The sequence below is a fragment of the Pan paniscus genome, chromosome 6, assembly GCF_029289425.2.
Source record: "Pan paniscus chromosome 6, NHGRI_mPanPan1-v2.0_pri, whole genome shotgun sequence".
Classification (NCBI taxonomy): Eukaryota; Metazoa; Chordata; class Mammalia; order Primates; family Hominidae; genus Pan; species Pan paniscus.
This window is the reverse complement of record NC_073255.2, coordinates 18,614,730-18,636,341: the sequence shown is the minus strand read 5'-3', so window position 1 is coordinate 18,636,341 and position 21,612 is coordinate 18,614,730. Positions and strand designations below refer to the sequence as shown.

Below are 21,612 nucleotides of genomic sequence, written 5' to 3'. Positions count from 1 at the left end.
GCTCATAGTAATCAAACAAAAACTTTCCTTAATAACCATTTGTTGAATAAATGAATATATTACATTTGTGTGGTGGATGTACACTACCTTGAAAAGAATGTAAAATCCTAAGTGGTAAAAGGAAAGAAAGTGGCAGTACTTTATCACATGGAATCAGCTAGTGTTTGCTTGAACAATTCTGTGGATGGGAGTTCTGCTATTGGCTAATGTCATTTTCATCAAGGAGAATAATCTTCATATTGCAGTACAGTGAAAAAGTTATATAAAAATAGCTTTTATGACTGTTTACCATTGGGGATTATATTTTATAATTATTAATTATTATTATAATTAATTATTATATTATTAACATGGTGTCAAAGTTGAAATCTTGCAAATATCAAAGAGCAGAAAAACTCCAAGCCATAGAATTGACATGTGAGTATGACAAACTCTGGTCAAGTTCTTAAATGGATTAATAAACAGACACTTTATGAATCTAAGAAAAGAATGCAGTGATTATAGAATAAATTTACTAGAAACTAATGCCAGATCAGACTCAGTTCCTTTTTAGGCAGTGTTTATTTGACTAGAAAATATGGGGAATGCTCTACTCTAGATATATTATAGCTTGATTTTGGAAAAGCATCTGACATTTTCTCATCTTTATATTTAAAGACGAGATGAAAGTAGAACTATGGGAAGAGCAGGCCTTGTTAGCAGTTTTAGAGGGGTATATGAATCTGGAATAGCAGTGGATTACAAAGTATCTAAAATTGTTTTTATTTCTAATGACCTCATGGTTATTTACTATTCTTATCATTAAACCTTAAACAAGCTCCTCTATCTCTCCCACTTCCTTCTTGTCCTTCTTCACCTCTCCCTTCATTACCTCATTCTGCTCCTTTTAATTCTTCTTGTCACATTTCCATGTAAAATGGAAATCCTGTTTGGAATTACTTCTCTTTAGATCTTCCCAGTTAACTCCTTTTGTTAAATCTAAAATGGAAAGGGTAAACTTCACTCTTTGATACACAGGAAATTAGAGGCTTTCAAATGCATTATAAGACAAGTTCTGTAATTTTGAAAAAAAGAGTTTAACAGTTCTTTTAATTGCTGTTAAATTAGCCAAAAAAGTGAAACATTTTTTGGAGTGTTATTCACAATAGTTAAATTAACCATTCAATTATTTGAGCTAGAGTAAATATATAAAAATATGTCAGCATATCAATTTTCACAAATATGTTTGCACACAGAATTATATTTCCTTGCCACGATGAGCAGAGTTAATTACACATATGTGAGTTCTAGTTGAAGAAAGCCCAATGTACCAGAACGTCAGAGATTGCTGGTTTGGGAGTTCTATTCTTATACTACTAATGCATCTGAACATCCCTTTTTAATCTTTCGTATTTTTTGCATGTAAAATTTTAGAAGTAATTTAATGCCTTATTCACTTAATAAAGATATTTTGTATTATCATTTTAAATAGGTGGTTAAGAGTCACTATAACTACATCAAAATATGATTCAATTTATAACTGCCTTATCATGTCACTTCTCAGGGAGCATTTGACTTCCTGGAGTGAACTAGGAAGCTGCCCTTGCAATTGTATCAGTGTATTTGCTCCCATCACACTCTCCCTAAACTCTTCTTTGGTCCCCAGTAGCTCCTGCATATTTTGAGACAGCATAGCACACTGGTTAGGATTCACAACGGACTCCAACAGACTTGAAGTCATGCTTCACTTATGTCACTTACTGTAACAGTGGACTTTATATGTCAACCTCACAGGATCATGGGACACCCAGACATTTGGTTGAACCTTATTGTAGTATATCTTTGAGGATGTTTCTGGATGAGAGTAACACTTGAATCTATAGAAGGAGTAAAGCAGATTGTCCTCCTCAGTGTAGACGGGCCTCATTCAATCTGTTGAAGGCCTGAATAGAACAAGAAAGGCTGAGTAAGAAAGAATTCTCTCTGTCTGCCTGTATGGGAGCTGGGATATCTGTCTTCACTTGCCTTCAAACTAGGACTCTGACCAGAACTTAAACCACTGGCTCTGTTGCATTTTAGACCTTCACACTCATACTGGAATTATATTGGCTCTCCTAGGACTAAAATTCTTAGCCTCCATAATTGTATAAGCCCATTCCTTATAATAAATCAATAATCTATCTAGCTACCTATCAATCATTTACTAATTGATCCACACATCCTAATGGCTTTGTTTCTCTGGAGAACACTGACTAATACAATTACCATTTATTTTATTTGTGGCATGTAGCTTTTTCTTTAGTCTTCAGTTTTTTGAATCATAAATATGTGGTATACCACTCAAAATCTGCCTAGCACTCTGCCCACACTCCAGAACTGAAGTGCTTATCCTGAAGTTGCCTGGCAGGGTGGCTGCTGCTGACTCACAGATGAGTCCCCTTCTGGAGACTGCCCCTACCCTCACGCAAGGCCTCAACCCTCCCTTGGTGCCACCCACATCCATGAACTACCACTGAGGGTGTATATGCCCCCAGCCACTTTGCCACAATTTGCACAACTCTGCAGTGCTCTCCCAGCTCCAGTGCTCCATTCAGTTAGAAAGGGCTGAGACTTGTGATCATACCACAATACAACTTTTTCCTATCTTGCTAACCCCCCCCCTTCCATTACAGATGTTAATCCGGAGAGCTCTTCCCAATAAACTTCCTGTATTCTAATACCTGTCTCAAAGTTTACTTCCCAGGGAACCTGATCTGTAGCAGTACTTACCTCATACGGATAGCAGTGAGGTTTAAATAAGGGAAAATCTTAATAAATGTTACCTGCTAATATCATCATTATTAATAAGGATGTATTGAGCTGTACTTTCAGCCCAAATGCTTTTACAGTTGCAGTCAGTTGCTCTATCTTAGTATCAGATTGGTGAGGGTTGAAATCTGATTCTGTCACTTATTGGCCATGTCATAATTTGCTTCACTTTCCTGTGTCTCAGTTTCTTCATTTGGAAATGAATAAAGATAATTCCACATTACAAAGTTATTTTGTGGGTTCAATGAGATAACTACATGTAAAGGGCTTAGAACAGTGCCTGGATCACAGGAAATTCAATGAATGCTAACTATTATTATAACTCCTATAATCATTGTTCTCTACTTAGCCCCAATAATGTAACAAGATGTCTCTGCCATAGCACTCACTTCAGGACACCTAGAGTTTGAGACATCAACTCTAGAAACTATCCTAGATAGATTATTATTTTTTTTTATTTTTTATTTTTTTTGAGATAGAGTCTCGCTCTCTGTCACCCAGGCTGGACTGCAGTGGCGTGATCTAGGCTTACTGCAAGCTCCACCTCCCGGGTTCACGCCATTCCCCTGCCTCAGCCTCCTGAGTAGCTGGAATTACAGGTGCACACCACCACACCTGGCTAATTTTTTTTTGTATTTTTAGTAGAGTCAGGGTTTCACCATGTTGGCCAGACTGGTCTTGAACTCCTGACCTCAGGTGATCCACCCTCCTTTGCCTCCCAAAGTGGTGGGATTATAGGCGTGAGCCACCGCACCCTGCCAGCTTGAGTAGATTCTAAGTCCTGGGACACAATAGTATACTGGGAGGAAACAGGGGACGAGAACTTAGGACTACAAAACTTGGATCTAAAGTTGACTCTCTCAGGCATGTGTCTTTCATGAAAAACTTTGCTTTAGAAACTTTTGTTTTACTTATTTTTAAATAAATTTTTACTTTGGAATAATTTTTGGTTTACAGAAAAGTCACAAAGTACAGAGCGCCCAAGTTCCCTTCACTCTGTTTTATTCTAGTGTTCACAACCACAGTACATTTGTCAAAAGTAAAAAATTAAGTTTGCCACAATACTATCCACTAAACTAGAGACATTATTCATATTTCACCAGTTATTCCACTCTTGTTAGTTTTAGTTCCAAGATCCAATTAAGAATACAATATTGATCTTAGTCAATTGTCTTGTCTTCTTACTCTTTAGATTTGTGATAGCTTCTCAGTCTCTCCTGGTTTTTCATGAGCTTTAAAGTTTTGGAGAATACTTTTTAGTTATTTTCTAGAATGTCCCTCCATTGGGGTTGAAACGATGGGTTTTTGGGAAGAAAACCACAGAGAAGATATGTCCCCCTCATTGCATCATATCAGGTGGCACATGACATCAATATGACATCCCTGCTGATGTGAAATTTGTCACTTGATAAAAGCGATGTAGTTGTTCCCTAGTTCTGCTGTAACAAATTACCACAAGTTTAAATGGTTTAAAATGACACACATTTATTATCTGATAATTCTATAGGTTAGAAGTACAACATAGTTATCACACGGCTAAAATCAAGGTGTCAGCACAGCTGTGTTCCTTTTTGTGGGCTCTGTTTCTTTGCCTTTCCTAGTTTCTAGAGGCTGTCTGCATTTCACTAGCTCATTTACCTCCATCTTCAAAACCAGATTCAAAGCCTCTTCAAATCTCTCCCTGATTGATCTCTTCATCCACTTCCCTCTTCCCCTTTAAGAACCTTTGTGATTATATTGAGCCCACCTGGCTAATCCAAGATCATTTCCCTATTTTAAGGTTATCTGATTAGCAACCTTAATTCTTCTTTGCCAAGTAACATAATACAATCACAGGTCTAGGGATTAGGGCATGAATATCTTAGGGGAGAATTAGTCTGCCAACCACAGGTAGTGTCTGCAAGGTTTTTCTACAGTAAAGTAACTATTTTTCTCATATATATTTTTGATTCTCAGTTTCCTTATCAGCGGAAAAGAGGTGATAATCATGTTTGCTTCATCCAGACTGCTTGGAGGTTTAAATGACTGTAGTGAAAGTATCTGGCATATGGTCCCCCGAATGGTAGCTGAAGCTGAATCTAATGGCTATCACTCTTTCTATACCTTCTTCCTCCAAGGCAGGAATATGATTATTCTTAACTGTGAAATAAGTGTTCTTAATTTTGTATCACTTTTATTTGAGTACAAAATGTGTGAGATCCTCATTGGTACCAGGGAGGAGACCACATTTTTCAAACTGTATCTAAAATATAGTAAGCTCTTTATTAACAATTCTGATGTAACCAAGGGGCTATTTACTTGTTTGTAAATACTTTTTATTTATATGCATATTCATTTATCCTGCATAGGGAAATGGACAAGGTAATACTGAATAAAGACTACTTGTTAATGATGCACTTTGGGTAAATACAAATATAGAATTCACAACGAAACAGGAATGTCCTTATCTAATAACAAAATGCTTTTATTTTTATCATGATTTTACAATGGACAAGTTATTTCCCTGAAAATAGTCTAAGACTTCACTATTTGCTACAGAGTGGAAGACAGAGAAAAATACAGTGCACTCATTAGTACTGAACTTGGAAGCAAAAACTGTTGACTTGTTCTTGGTTGGCAAAACTAATGGGGCTCATCTACAATACTCAAACTGGACTTTAGTTTGTGGGCAGTCCAGTACAATGATGACTTGGTATTGGGGCTCAAGTGCCTATTCTTTCTATTCAATAACGTAAAGATAAACACTAAGTATTAAAAATAAACTTGAAAAATTTAAATATTAAAACACTAAATATATATGTAAAGTATCAGACTTAAAGAAAGGACTGAATTTTCTTTTCAGATAAAGGAGGTGGGGAAGGAAAATGGATTTTTATTTGTCCTAATAAACACGCAGTGGAGAATGAGGTATAGAACTTTGTAAAAAGGCTACATCTGTCCTGCTATGGATCTTTATAACTTTAGGAGTCCTGCTCCTTCAGGGAGGAACACGCCTAGGTAGGACCTACTTGATGGTGACAGTTGTTTAATAAATACTTGGTGATGAACTGAATAACCACAGATGCTAAGGCATTTCTTGATTTATGGGGTGCTATCCAGCCATTTGCGGTTGCAGACGCCACCCTTACCCTTCATATTGAAAGTCTCAGGATGTTGTAGGAGTCAAAAGCCCAAGTTAGGTGGATAGAGAAGGGAGTTATATTTCTGCTTTGTCACTTTCAGTTACATGAACTTGAACTAACCACCTTACTTCTCTGGGTCTGTTGTAATAATTCTTGATACAGTTGGACAAGATTAGTGATGTTCGAATCTTTATAACAGTGTTTTTTCAGGCTGACCCTTTTTAGGAAATGGAATTTTTTTTTTTTTTTTTTTCTGAAAAGCCCTGTATTGAACACATGTGGTCCAGCAGAAGTAGAGCAGAATGCTGGCCTTTCTTTTCAGACAGACTTTGGAGCTCTTCCTGAAAACCAGGGCATCCACAAAACAGTTTTAACACTACCGAAATGAAAAGCTTCTAACAGTACTTTCATCTCTAGAGTTATCACCAGTCACCTAGGCCAGCAATTCTTACCCATGGAATTGTGATTTTTTGCTGAATCAGTTGTGTTACTAGTTGTGTTTATCGGCAAAAGAAAATCCAGTTGCTGGATCGACTTAATAATATCAGTGGATTAATGCAATGGATGAGTTCTCTATTGCTGGTTACTCAGCCACTCCAAGTTCAGTGAGTTACCAGAGAAATTTGTTATTTTTCATGATTCAGCAGGTCTGCTGGGCAGTTAATCTGGTCTGCAGTGGCATGGCTGATTTCTGCAGCAAGCTGCATGTCAAGGTCAAAATCAGAGTCACGTATAGGAAGGACAAGTCCAGAGTTACCATTAAGAGCAGCATAGCTTCCAACTGGTAATCAATACTCTCCTGTAATGTAGGTATTCCACCTAAAGGTTTCTTCACACATAATGAATTGTAACCTAACTTGTTGTGTAAAGTAGACTCTAACCCTCTCTTGTAAAGAGTAGCCGAGCCTCAGCCAATCACAACAGCCAAACTTCAGTCAACCACTCAAAAGAAGCCGGCGGTTCAAAGCAGGATCAAATAAGGCAAATGCCCAGCTGTAACTAATAGAGCTGGTTCTGTACCGTACTTCCATTTTCTATACAACACTTTCCTTTTCCCAACCATAAATATTATCCAACCAGCCTTGGAGTTGCTCTGAACCTATTCTGGTCCTGAGGTCTACCCCATTCTGGAATTGTTTTTTGATCAATTAAGCCCTATCAAATTTAATTTGTCTACAGTTTTTCATTTAACAGATGGCATCAGAAGTGGGATTCAAAGTAGAGCTTCCTGGGACCCTCAGGAGCACTGACTGACCAAGTGAGACACCTTCCAGGGTCATCATGTCCATTGGTCACTTGCAGCAACTGGGGATCATGGCTAAGTTATTTCTCAGATTCTGAAGTTTCATGGATTTGTGTTTTGAGCTGAGTTTGTTTAGGCAAATTTTGGATCTAAATTGAGTTAGGAAGTTGGCACAAAAACTGGAATGGGTCCAGGATTGGATCAGATACAATAACTAACTAGATTGGATCCAGTTAGAGGCCTCAGATGTCTGACCAGACCAGGCAGAAACAGGCAGTAAATGGCAATCACTGCAGAGGGTACGAATTCTGCTTTGGCAAATTTGCAGGAATTTTGTGTTCTAGTCTTTTTGTTTTTTTTCACTTGCAAGTCTAGGTAGAGAAAAATCCCTGACAGTGTTGATCAAGGGGATCTCAGAACCAATGCCAAGGTTCAGCATAAAAATGGGATCCGTAATTTATGAAGAACTGAGTGCTCCACCTTCCAGCTAAGCCTACCTTTACGTGTATAGTTATTAGGCGTCAGAAGCAGATAATACTTACAAAAATGGCATAATCTTACTAAAGAAAATAATTTAAAATTACAGTGGAACATTCAGAATGAACAGCACTGTACTTTAAAAGTGAATTTAGAAATGAGGGCTCCCAAATTAGGCTCACCCAGGGACCGCTACAAAAACTTCTACAAAAATTTCAGTGTTTTTAGTGCCTCCTTTAAAAACTGTTTCAAAAGACAAATAAAAAGCTTAAATGACTAATTGTTAAAAAAAAGAATCTGCTGACGTTTGGCTTAGCTACTATTCCATCCCAAAGGTGAAAAGAAAACTGCATAAAGTATTTATAAAAGGTGGCTCTCAGGTAAAGTAGGCTTTCTTCTTTTTCAGAGGTATCCACGCTGAGTCCAGGCATAGAAGACAGTTTTTGGTCCTATTTGTTAATGGCCTCCACCCTGAACTATGTAATTTTAGTTAAGAAATAAAAGCTAAGTCAAAAAGCTCTCCTACTGAACTAAATCAGTCATCAAAATACAGTCATGCGCTGCTTAATGATAGGGATACATTTTGAAAAATGTGTCATTAGACAATTCTGTCATTGAACATCATAGAGTGTACTTACACAAACCTGGATGGTATAGCTTACTACACACCTACGCTGTATAGTGTAGCCTATTGCTTCTTGGCTACAAACCTGTATAGCATGCTATTGTTCTGATGTAATACAATGCTGAGTATTTGTGCATCTATGTATAGAAAAGGTACAGTTAAAATATAGTATTATAATATTATGGAACCACCATCATACATGCAATCCATCATTGACCAAAATGTCCTTATATGGCATTGTACACTGTCCTTACGTACACTGCCCTTCTGTACAATTATACAGCTTTCTGGCATTTAGCTGGCTATTTTGAAACCCTTGTGTAAAAAAAAAAAATTACATCTATAAAGAAAATCTCTCTTTGTAAGAGTTTATATCTCTGTGCATTAGGAAGAGAGGAAGGATTGAGTAACTAGAAACTCTTACAGTGGAAAAGGCATTGATTTAAATTTACATAACAAGCCTTATCCTTGTTTAAGTTGCTTTCGTGGCATCTTGTTTTAACTAGGTCTTTACCTATGCCCTCCTTCCTTGGCTTTGGCAAATGATGGTATTTAGGCTTTAGGTAGAAAGCGGTGTTTGGAAAAGATGAATGGGCCCTTAGAAAAATGGGTGATGGTTTGTGACAATATCTGTCTGGGTATGACAAAGTCTCCTTTCCAGTGATAAAAGTTAATCTTTCCTCATTGCTGGATCTCCCTGGAAAGAGAATTAATGACAATTGAGTTTCTTTGGAAAATCTGTCTTTAGATAGGTACAGGGAATTAAAAAAGCCTTGCTTTGCTTACCTATTCATAGCAATAGTATGATAAAATGACATATTTTAGGGTGGTATTTCCAGAGCTGCTTCAATGACTAGCTTAGTTTAATGAGCAATCCATGCATAATTCTTAGGAATGAGTAAATTATCTGAGTGTAAATGGCATAAAAGTTTATAAATGAACTTGTCATAGTTTCAAAAATATTTTTCAGTAATTTAAAATCTTAAAGTCATGTTAAATTAAGTAATATTCATTAAATATCTGAGTCATTTCTAAGTAAGTTAAAATACTGAAACATTAATTATTAAGAATAACTTTAAGTTTATATATTTTAACACTGTTTATATGATATAGAGAAGCTAAATATATTTGGGTTTATTAATCAACGTAAAACACTGATTAAACATATATTTCTCAAAATTATGTAATAGCTTTCATCTACAAATACTGTTACAAAACAGTTCAAATTGCTTATTTTCTAGGTTCTTCACTGGAAATTAAAGTTACTAAGAGTTAAAATTGTAATTAATGTATACAATTAAAACTACTAAAAATAAGGGTAACAATTCTGTATGCAAAATATATAATAAAAAAGGAAAAATATGTTTTTGGTGAGAAAGGTTATAAAGGAGATATAAAAGTGTATTTTCTTTTAAAGTAATTTTATCTCAGACATTATTTAAACATTGCTTCAAAATAAACAAAAAATGATATAGATAAAACTGAATGGACATAGTTTAAAAAAGGAAAAAAGTTAAAAATATTGTGTGGTTAAACTAAGGATAAATAAATTCATTGTAAGAGTTTTAAAAACTAAGCCTTAATATCAAAAGAAAATTAGTGTGAAAATAAAATTTAGCTTTCTGTTTTAAGCAAGATTTTTGTGTTGTATTAATAAGAGATAATAAAAGACTTTTATTCACCTTTTGAGTAAACTGCAAAAACGGAGAGAGAGAGAGAGAATAAAAGAGAAAGAGAAACAAATATTCTGTGCCTTATTCTGACTTTATTAGGTCTTTTGATTATTTGGAAAACCGAGTCTCCTCTTTATCAAAGAGTAAAAGTTTTTATTTTTTAAGATGTTTTAATTATCACTTTGGTTAAATGACTATTATTTTACGGTGACATGTGATCCTATTTTGGTTAGGTATTTTAAAGCCTTAATATATTTGGTAGACTTCCAAAAATCAAATTTTAAAATCAAAATTAAGTCTTTTTGATCTCAAACTAACTTTGAGATGTTCCAGAGGGCCCCGGGAGCATCCAAAAGAGATATATGAAAACCATTTATATGCTATGTTAACTTAAATGGAAAGTATTATCAAATAAGAAATGATACTTAACCTTTTTAGTTTGAGTTATAGTTGTATAGATATGTTATTAATACATGTTCCAAAATTGTATAAGCTCAGGATATGTTATCAGTCATAATTATTTTTATTACATTAAATTACTGTGGGCCATAGAAATAACCAAATTTTCTTGCCAAATGCCTTTTTAACCATAACCATTTCAAGTCTTGTTGTCTGTAGTTAATTGTTCATTCTGATGTTTTTTCTGAAAGCTCTTTATAAACAATTACGATCTTAAAGTGTTATGTCTTCAAGGAGGTTCATGGAAAGACTGGAAATGACTCTGACAAGCACAGGTTGCTGATAACCTTAAGTTCATACCATTGGACTCAGTAAGAATTCCCAGAACTCTAATGAGGAGACTGACTGGCTCATAAAACTGCTAACTCAAGCAGTATAAGAACTAATTAAATACCAAGGAAATACTTTGGCAGATTTTCATGCTAAGTCAGCCAGTACTAAAATTGCTAAGACAGGCAATTTGAGTGAACTTCATGATCAAGTCAAATTACCTGTGTTAACCCATTTAATAAACAGTGCTATGAACCTGAATTACAGAAACAATGTTGATATTTTAGAGAGTATAAATCCAGTGTTAAGCATGGACTCATGGAGAGCCTGGACAGCCACCTGGTCCCTTCTGAGTACTTAAAGCTTCCATTATTAAAAACTATGTACTTCATGACTCATCATAAAGAGACAAAATGATCCAAATTACATTAAAAAATATGGTGTGGTGACTGTTCTAAAATTGGCAAAATTACTATGACTAACGTTTGGTTAGTCAAACCCTTAATTTTGTGAAGACATTCACAAGTTCAGGTACATTTCTGCTGCCTAATGATCTATTTGAACATTTATAGAGGAATTTTTTTCAATTGTGATTTTCAATCCATGTTTTCTGGTTAGATAGAAGCTTTTCCATGAAAGAAGGCTGATGGTATAACAATAATTAAAACGGTTATTAGAAAATGTGCTTCCCTCATGGGATATTCTTGGAGAAATTTCCAGCAGCAGAGGTACTTATTTTACTGGACAAGTTGGAAAAGAAACAAGATATTACAGATAGAATAGCATTAGGTAACACTAACTGAATCAACTAGATTGTCTTGGTCAAAGGTACTTCAGATTGATGACAATAAGATTCACTTTCAGTAGAACATGTAAGTTTTTTTTTTTTCTTTTTTTTTTTATTATACTTTAAGTTTTAGGGTACATGTGCACATTGTGCAGGTTAGTTACATATGTATACATGTGCCATGCTGGTGCGCTGCACCCACTAACTCGTCATCTAGCATTACGTATATCTCCCAATGCTATCCCTCCCCCCTCCCCCCACCCCACAACAGTCCCCAGAGTGTGATATTCCCCTTCCTGTGTCCATGTGATCTCATTGTTCAACTCCCACCTATGAGTGAGAATATGCGGTGTTTGGTTTTTTGTTCTTGCAATAGTTTACTGAGAATGATGATTTCCAATTTCATCCATGTCCCTACAAAGGACATGAACTCATCCTTTTTTATGGCTGCATAGTATTCCATGGTGTATATGTGCCACATTTTCTTAATCCAGTCTATCATTGTTGGACATTTGGGTTGGTTCCAAGTCTTTGCTATTGTGAATAATGCCGCAATAAACATATGTGTGCATGTGTCTTTATAGCAGCATGATTTATAGTCCTTTGGGTATATACCCAGTAATGGGATGGCTGGGTCAAATGGTATTTCCAGTTCTAGATCCCTGAGGAATCGCCACACTGACTTCCACAATGGTTGAACTAGTTTACAGTCCCACCAACAGTGTAAAAGTGTTCCTATTTCTCCACATCCTCTCCAGCACCTGTTGTTTCCTGACTTTTTAATGATTGCCATTCTAACTGGTGTGAGATGGTATCTCATTGTGGTTTTGATTTGCATTTCTCTGATGGCCAGTGACGATGAGCATTTTTTCATGTGTTTTTTGGCTGCATAAATGTCTTCTTTTGAGAAGTGTCTGTTCATGTCCTTCGCCCACTTTTTGATGGGGTTGTTTGTTTTTTTCTTGTAAATTTGTTTGAGTTCATTGTAGATTCTGGATATTAGCCCTTTGTCAGATGAGTAGGTTGTGAAAATTTTCTCCCATTTTGTAGGTTGCCTGTTCACTCTGATGGTAGTTTCTTTTGCTGTGCAGAAGCTCTTTAGTTTAATTAGATCCCATTGGTCAATTTTGTCTTTTGTTGCCATTGCTTTTGGTGTTTTTGCCCATGCCTATGTCCTGAATGGTAATGCCTAGGATTTCTTCTAGGGTTTTTATGGTTTTAGGTCTAACGTTTAAGTCTTTAATGCATCTTGAATTGATTTTTGTATAAGGTATAAGGAAGGGATCCAGTTTCAGCTTTCTACATATGGCTAGCCAGTTTTCCCAGCACCATTTATTAAATAGGGAATCCTTTCCCCATTGCTTGTTTTTCTCAGGTTTGTCAAAGATCAGATAGTTGTAGATATGCGGCATTATTTCTGAGGGCTCTGTTCTGTTCCATTGATCTATATCTCTGTTTTGGTACCAGTACCATGCTGTTTTGGTTACTGTAGCCTTGTAGTATAGTTTGAGGTCAGGTAGTGTGATGCCTCCAGCTTTGTTCTTTTGGCTGAGGATTGACTTGGCGATGCGGGCTCTATTTTGGTTCCATATGAACTTTAAAGTAGTTTTTTCCAATTCTGTGAAGAAAGGCATTGGTAGCTTGATGGGGATGGCATTGAATCTGTAAATTACCTTGGGCAGTATGGCAATTTTCACAATATTGATTCTTCCTACCCATGAGCATGGAATGTTCTTCCATTTGTTTGTATCCTCTTTTATTTCCTTGAGCAGTGGTTTGTAGTTCTCCTTGAAGAGGTCCTTCACATCCCTTGTAAGTTGGATTCCTAGGTATTTTATTCCCTTTGAAGCAATTGTGAATGGGAGTTCACTCATGATTTGGCTCTCTGTTTGTCTGTTGTTGGTGTATAAGAATGCTTGTGATTTTTGTAGATTGATTTTGTATCCTGAGACTTTGCTGAAGTTGCTTATCAGCTTAAGGAGATTTTGGGCTGAGACAATGGGGTTTTCTAGATATACAATCATGTCGTCTGCAAACAGGGACAATTTGACTTCCTTTTTTCCTAATTGAATACCCTTTATTTCCTTCTCCTGCCTAATTGCCCTGGCCAGAACTTCCAACACTATGTTGAATAGGAGTGGTGAGAGAGGGCATCCCTGTCTTGTGCCAGTTTTCAAAGAGAATGCTTCCAGTTTTTGCACATTCAGTATGATATTGGCTGTGGGTTTGTCATAGATAGTTCTTATTATTTTGAAGTACGTCCCATCAATACCTAATTTATGGAGAGTTTTTAGCATGAAGGGTTGTTGAATTTTGTCAAAGGCTTTTTCTGCATCTATTGAGATAATCATGTGGTTTTTGTCTTTGGCTCTGTTTATATGCTGGATTACATTTATTGATTTGCATATATTGAACCAGCCTTGCCTCCCAGGGATGAAGCCCACTTGATCATGGTGGATAAGCTTTTTGATGTGCTGCTGGATTCGTTTTGCCAGTATTTTATTGAGGATTTTTGCATCAATGTTCATCAAGGATATTGGTCTAAAATTCTCTTTTTTTGTTGTGTCTCTGCCTGGCTTTGGTATCAGAATGATGCTGGCCTCATAAAATGAGTTAGGGAGGATTCCCTCTTTTTCTATTGATTGGAATAGTTTCAGAAGGAATGGTACCACTTCCTCCTTGTACCTCTGGTAGAATTCGGCTGTGAATCCATCTGGTCCTGGACTCTTTTTGGTTGGTAAGCTATTGATTATTGCCACAATTTCAGCTCCTGTTATTGGTCTATTCAGATATTCAACTTCTTCCTGGTTTAGTCTTGGGAGAGTGTATGTGTCGAGGAATTTATCCATTTCTTCTAGATTTTCTAGTTTATTTGCATAGAGGTGTTTGCAGTATTCTCTGATGGTAGTTTGTATTTCTGTGGGATTGGTGGTGATATCCCCTTTATCATTTATTATTGCGTCTATTTGATTCTTGTCTCTTTTTTTCTTTATTAGTCTTGCTAGCAGTCTATCAATTTTGTTGATCCTGCAGAATGTTTTCCAACTTGGTTCCATTCTCCCCATCACTTTCAGGTACACCAATCAGACGTAGATTTGGTCTTTTCACATAGTCCCATATTTCTTGGAGGCTTTGCTCATTTCTTTTTATTCTTTTTTCTCTAAACTTCCCTTCTCGCTTCATTTCATTCATTTCATCTTCCATCACTGATACCCTTTCTCCCAGTTGATCGCATTGGCTCCTGAGGCTTCTGCATTCTTCACGTAGTTCTCGAGCCTTGGTTTTCAGCTCCATCAGCTCCTTTAAGCATTTCTTTGTATTGGTTATTCTAGTTATACAGTCTTCCAAATTTTTTTCAAAGTTTTCAACTTCTTTGCCTTTGGTTTGAATGTCCTCCCGTAGCTCAGAGTGATTTGATCGTCTGAAGCCTTCTTCTCTCAGCTCGTCAAAGTCATTCTCCATCCAGCTTTGTTCCATTGCTGGTGAGGAACTGCGTTCCTTTGGAGGAGGAGAGGCGCTCTGCTTTTTAGAGTTTCCAGTTTTTCTGTTCTGTTTTTTCCCCATCTTTGTGGTTTTATCTACTTTTGGTCTTTGATGATGGTGATGTACAGATGGGTTTTTGGTGTGGATGTCCTTTCTGTTTGTTAGTTTTCCTTCTAACAGACAGGATCCTCAGCTGCAGGTCTGTTGGAATACCCTGCTCTGTGAGGTGTCAGTGTGCCCCTGCTGGGGGGTGCCTCCCAGTTAGGCTGCTCGGGGGTCAAGGGTCAGGGACCCACTTGAGGAGGCAGTCTGCCCGTTCTCAGATCTCCAGCTGCGTGCTGGGAGAACCACTGCTCTCTTCAAAGCTGTCAGACAGGGACATTTAAGTCTGCAGAGGTTACTGCTGTCTTTTTGTTTGTCTGTGCCCTGCCCCTAGAGGTGGAGCCTACAGAGGCAGGCAGGCCTCCTTGAGCTGTGGTGGGCTCCACCCAGTTCGAGCTTCCAGGCTGCTTTGTTTACCTAATCAAGCCTGGGCAATGGCGGGCGCCCCTCCCCCAGCCTCGCTGCCGCCTTGCAGTTTGATCTCAGACTGCTGTGCTAGCAATCAGCGAGACTCCGTGGGCGTAGGACCCTCCGAGCCAGGTGTGGGATATAATCTCGTGGTGCGCCGTTTTTTAAGCCCGTCGGAAAAGCGCAGTATTCGGGTGGGAGTGACCCGATTTTCCAGGTGCCGTCTGTCACCCCTTTTTTTGACTCGGAAAGGGAACTCCGTGACCCCTTGCGCTTCCCGAGTGAGGCAATGCCTCGCCCTGCTTTGGCTCGTGCACAGTGCGCGCACCCACTGGCCTGCGCCCACTGTCTGGCGCTCCCTAGTGAGATGAAGCCGGTACCTCAGATGGAAATGCAGAAATCACCCGTCTTCTGCGTCGCTCACGCTGGGAGCTGTAGACCGGAGCTGCTCCTATTTGGCCATCTTGGCTCCTCCCAAGAATGCCAGAACATGTAAGTTGACCGCTTATGACATAGTCACTGAAAGGCCCATGTTTCTAATAATAGAACCTCATGTATTTCCTGCTCTCCTAAACTGTAAAATCGCGAAATGCTACAAGGCTTTAATACATGATACTAATGTGTGCTTTCACAAGGTAAGGAACGCTTTTCCTGATCCACCAACTGAGGAAAATCAAGCCCTTAATGATCTAGAACCCAGAGACTGGGTCGTCTAAAAGCATATTCAGAGAAAGACTGCTCTTGCCATCCACACTGCAGTAAAATGTCAGGGCCTCAAACCTTCAGTGCACATCTCACAAGTCAAAAGTCCCTCTCCAGACTCTTGGAACTGTACACTCACTGGAGACCTTACGATAAAGCTAGTCAGGGAAGTTTCCAGAAACAGAGGCAGCTTAGGCATGAGGAGCTGTCCCAAGATCGTGAATCAAGACTTCTCTGCTATCATGAAACTCTTAGTTCTCTTAATTTTTAATTTTTTGCTTATGCCTACCTCTTTTGCTTGGCAGGTATCTTAGTTCATTTAGTGTTGCTATAGAGACATACCTGATACTTGGTAATAAGTAAAGCAGTTTTATTTGGCTCCTGGTTCTATAGGCTGTACAGGAAGCATGGCACCAGCATCTGCTCCTGGTGAGGGCCTCAGGCTGCTTCCACTCATGGCAGAAGGTGAAGGGGAATCATGTGCAGAGATTGCATGGTGAGAGAGTAAGCAAAAGAGAGGAAGAGGGGAAGTGCCAGGCTCTTTGTAACAACCAGCTCTCACAGGAACGAACAGAGTGAGAAGTTACTCACCCCCTCCCCTCCAAAGAGGACCTTAATCTCTTCATGAGTGATCCACCCCCATGACCCAAACACTTCCTATTAGACCCCATCTCCTACACTGAGGATCAAATTTCAATATGAGATTTGAAGGGGACAAACATCTAAACTGTAGCATTCTGCTCCTTGACCCCTAAATCTCATGCCTTTCTCACATTGCAAAATGCAATCAGCCTTTCCCAATAGTCCCCAAAAGTCTTAACTTGTTCTGTAAGTAACTCTAAGTCCAAAGTCTTATCTGAGACTCTATGCAAGTTTCTTCCTGCTACCAGCCTGGAAAATAGAAAGCAAGCTATTTACTACTAAGATATAATGGTTGTACAGGCATTGAATAAACATTTCTATCTTGAAACAGAGAAATCAGCCAAAAGAAAGGTGTAACAAGGCCCCACACAAGTCCAGAAATTAGCAGGGCAGACATTAAATTGTAAAGCTTCAAAATAATCTTCACTGACTTCACGTCCTGCATCTTGGGCATACTGGTATGCGGGGTAGGTTTTTAAGGCTTCTGGCAGCCCTGCACCTACCTTTGCTGGGTGTAGTCTATGTGGCTGTTCTAATGGTTTGGAGCCTGGTGCCTACAGCTTTCCTAGGCTAGGGTTTTATGCTGGCAGTGGTTCTATAATTCTGGGATCTGAAGGGTGGCAGTACTGCTCCTATTACCCTACTAGGCATTGCCCTAGTTGGTACTCTCTTTGGTTGCTCTGATGTGGCAGCAGCCTTCTTCCAGTGTATCCAGGTTTTTCAATATATCTATCCCTTAAGCCACCAAGCCAATGCAAGAATGGCTCTTGCATTCTGGGCACCTGAAGACTCTGCACCACATGGTTGCTGCCAAGGCTACTGCTTGCATTCTCCAGAGTGTCAGCCAGAGCAGTAGCTGAGGCTGTCCAAGTTGTGGCTGGAGCCAGAGTTGTTGGGATGCAGGAGCAGCATCTGAGGTGACACAGGGCAGTAGTGTCCCAGACCTGTCCCAGGAATATCTTCTGTACTCCTAGGCCTTTGGGCCTGTGATAGAAGGGGTGGCCTTCAGAATTCAGAAGATTTCTGAAATGCCTTTGGGGCCTTTTTCCCCCTGTCTTGATTATTAGCACCTGGCTCCCTTTTATCCACAGTAACCTCTTTAGAAAATGGTTGTGCTACAGCACCCTTGGATGCTTCCCTTGAAGATGACGTTTTCTTCTTTACCACATGGCCAGGCTGCAAATTTTCCAAAATTTTTTTTCTCTCTGCTTTGCTTTTAATTGTAAATTTCACCTTTAACACATTTCTTTGCTACCATATCTAACTGGAAGCTGTAGAAAGCAGCCACACCACTTCTTGAACACTTTGCTGCTTAGAAATGTCATCTGCCAGACACCCTGGGTCATCACAGCCTTCCACAAGGTCTAGAGCATGGACACAATGCAGTCAAGTTCTTTGTGATGGCATAAGAGGTTGACCTTTGCTCCAGTTCCCATTTTCTCATTTCTATCTGAGATCTTCTCAGCATTCTCTTTACCATCTATATTTCTATCAGCACTTTGGTCACAACCACTTACCCAATCTCTAAGAAGTGCCAAACTTTCTCTTTTCCTCTGAGCCCTCCAAGCTCTTCCAACCTCTGCCCATTACCCAGTTCTAAAGCTGCTTCCACATTTTCAGGTATCTTTATTTAAATACCCCACTACAGGTATCAATTTTCTGTCTTGGTCCATTTTGTGTTGCTATAAAAAATACCCAAGACTGAGTAATTTATAAATAAAAAGGGTTTATTTGACTCACAGTTCTGTAGGCTGGAGAGAAAGCTTGACAGCAGCATCTTTTCCTGGTGAAGGCCTCAAGCTGCTTCCATTCATGGCAGGAAGTGAAGTAGAGCATCTGCAGGGATCACATGGCAAGAGGGGTTGCTGGAGAGAGGTACAGGGGAGATGCCTGGCTTTTTTTTTTTTTTTTTTTCTTTAGTTTTCTTTTTGTTTTTAACAACCAGAACTCATGAGAACAATAGAGCAATAACTCAATCACATTTCTCCCTCTCACACCCTCCAAGAGGATCCACTCCTATGACCCAAACACCTCCCATTAAGCTCACCTCTAAAGTTGGGGATTAAATTTCAATATGAGATTTGAAGGGAGACAAACATCAAAACCAAAGCAGCAGAAGAATGCTGTAATTAAAATTTCACAATCAGTAATATCTGTGAGTAACTTGACAGAGTGTTGAATCTGTCATATCAAACCCAGGTCTTTATATGACTTAAGGGATCCTGTAATTTACTTTGTGGGTTACTTTAGTAACATCCTTAATGTAACTGTTGTTTGAATTGTACCAGTGGTAAGATTTCTCAACCAACTTTTTGGCATTCTCTGTTTTAATGGTATGCAGAGCCAGGACCAATGAGTATATCACAAAACAGACTTACTTAAATGGAGTTTTTTTTTTTTTTTGCAAATTAGCTATATGCCATGGTACCACAATGTTATTTTAACCTGTAGTAATTCTGTCTCAGACTCTTGGCCAGAAGCTGTTATAATGTATATGTGAGCAATAGGTCTTTGTGTCCACCCAAGGGTTATACTTTTATTTATGGAGGATTTCACAGCCCATCTAATCCACGGGCAACGTTATGTCTTGTTGGATTGAAGATGAAGGGTCAGTGTGGGTTTCAAATTCATCTCTGCTGCTCCAAGTCAGTAGAAACAGAGTACTGGTCCACTCCTCTTATCTTACATCATACATTAAAGAGAACATTGTCAGGAGGTCTTCACCCTTCCGGATAGGCATCATTTGTTAGGCCTCCTTTTCCATGGCTTGGAGTAAATATATAATAAATGAGGCAATAATTAGAGATGTATCCTTCATAATAGGTTCTATAACAGATTCTACTGCAAAGGCTATAATTGCAGAGCAGACTTCTTTACATTCTCTTGTTAAAGTTGTACTAAATAATAGAATTGCTCTAAATTACCTGTTAGCTGAACAGGAAAGAATCTGCAATTGCTCAGACTTCTTGTTACACATGGAGGAATACATCAGGTATTAGAGACTTGGTTGCAAGGGATTAACAAACAGGCTGCTTGGTTAAAATGGGTAGACTTTTCATCTGGCACATTCTTTCATCTATTTAATTTTAGTTGGTTTGGTTTATGGGGAGCCTGGCTAAGCAGCATATTTGGTATTGTCCTTCTGATAGTTATAATAATAGTCTCTCTGGTGCACTGTATTCTCTCAAAAGTTTTAAATGTTTGCACGCAGCCATCTGTAGAATGTTAAATAGACATTCTTTGATTGGAAGACAAAAAGTTAAAGAAATGTGCATTCATCAGGACACCATAACCTATGAATGACACAGTGAGACTGGCAAGCTTAAATGATGGTAACTGAGACTAGTGCTAATGCCCTAAGTTTTGATCACTCTCACCTAGATGAGATCCTGATGAAAAGGGAGAAATTTTTAAACAAAATTATTGGAGGTCATTATTTTGGACTGAGCTGCTGCACTAGGCCCCAACAGACTAGACCAAATGAAAATGAAGTCACTCACGTTAAGTGCCACATAATAAAATAAAACTTTAAGGAAATAAATGTCAAAACAGGCCCATTTTTGTTTTCCTCTCTTAAACAGATTTTAGGATAGTAAGGAAGCCTCCTCTGCTCTCTTACAAAAAAGAAATCTGAAGAGACCTGATGCTCTCCAGCGTTTTTTCCTGCTGTTCGGTTTCCTTGTTCCCACCTACGAAACCCATTGTTCTGCCATTCTCCAAAGCGATTTGAGACTAAATAAGTCCATTTACAATGGTGACATCAATGCCTAAGGTTTTCTTTAATCTTTTTCAATTAAGAAGTTGACAAAAGGGGAAATTGTTAAATTACGCTTGGCCAAAAGGTTTTTCCATACACAATAAACTGTAACCCAACTTGATGTGTAAACAGATTGCAACCTACTCTTGTCACAAGTAGCTGAGCCTCAGCCAATCACAGCAGCTGAACTTCAGTCAACTACAGGCAGCCAACTGTATAAACCAGGCTCAACTAAGGCAAACACCTAGATGTAGCCAATCCAGATGTTTCTGTACATTGCTCCCACTTTGTGTATGTTACTTTCCTTTTTCCGTCTGTAAATGTCATCCAATCATGTGGCAACCCTGGAGTCACTTTGAGCCTATTCTGGTTCCGTGGGCTGCCCCATTTTCAAATTGTTTTTTGCTCAGTGAATCTCTGTTAAATTTATCTATTTTTTTTTTAACCAAAGATAAGATTCAACAAATTTGTAGGTCTCTTTGGTGAAAACCTTACACACACACACACACACACACACACACACACACACACAAATATATACATATACACACAATAAAATGTATATATATGTACTAAAGTAAATATATATGATGCTGTATATGTATATATATTTTTATACACATTTCTAAAATTTTCATCTAAATGATTAAGATATTCACTGAATATTATCTTGTGGAATAAAAGTTGACTCTACTTTGCATACGGAAAAACTTGAGCCATCATGTTCATCTTGTTTCTGAACAAAATAGATACAAAGCTATACTTTTAACTAATTTTTTTCCAATAAAGAAGATAATAAATAGTATACTGGTAAGGCTCTTTCCTCCATAATATGTCCTTGCATTCCTCATGAAATCAGACTTTAGAGATTTCACTTTCATTGCTTCAGTCTTAAAAGAGGAAACATGTATCTGACTTTCTTAGCTCTTTTTGAGTTCTGAAACAGGAAAAATAAAATCAAAGCATATTGTTGCTATGTCATTACATGTTAGAATTGGGCATAGCAAAATTACAATATTTTCTGACTCATCAAATGATAAATCCTAGTTTCAGAGTATTGGGAAAAACCACTTAG

General features: G+C 38.1%; 1 long non-coding RNA gene across 1 annotated transcript; it reads right to left on the bottom strand.

Annotated features, from left to right (window-relative positions):
* Positions 1-870: 870 nt before the first annotated feature.
* Positions 871-20,138, bottom strand: LOC134730735 (uncharacterized). Its single transcript, XR_010112690.1, has 3 exons — positions 18,521-20,138; positions 1,741-1,922; positions 871-978 (listed from the first exon to the last, which is right to left on the bottom strand). It is a non-coding gene; the product is annotated as an uncharacterized LOC134730735 (long non-coding RNA).
* Positions 20,139-21,612: the final 1,474 nt, after the last annotated feature.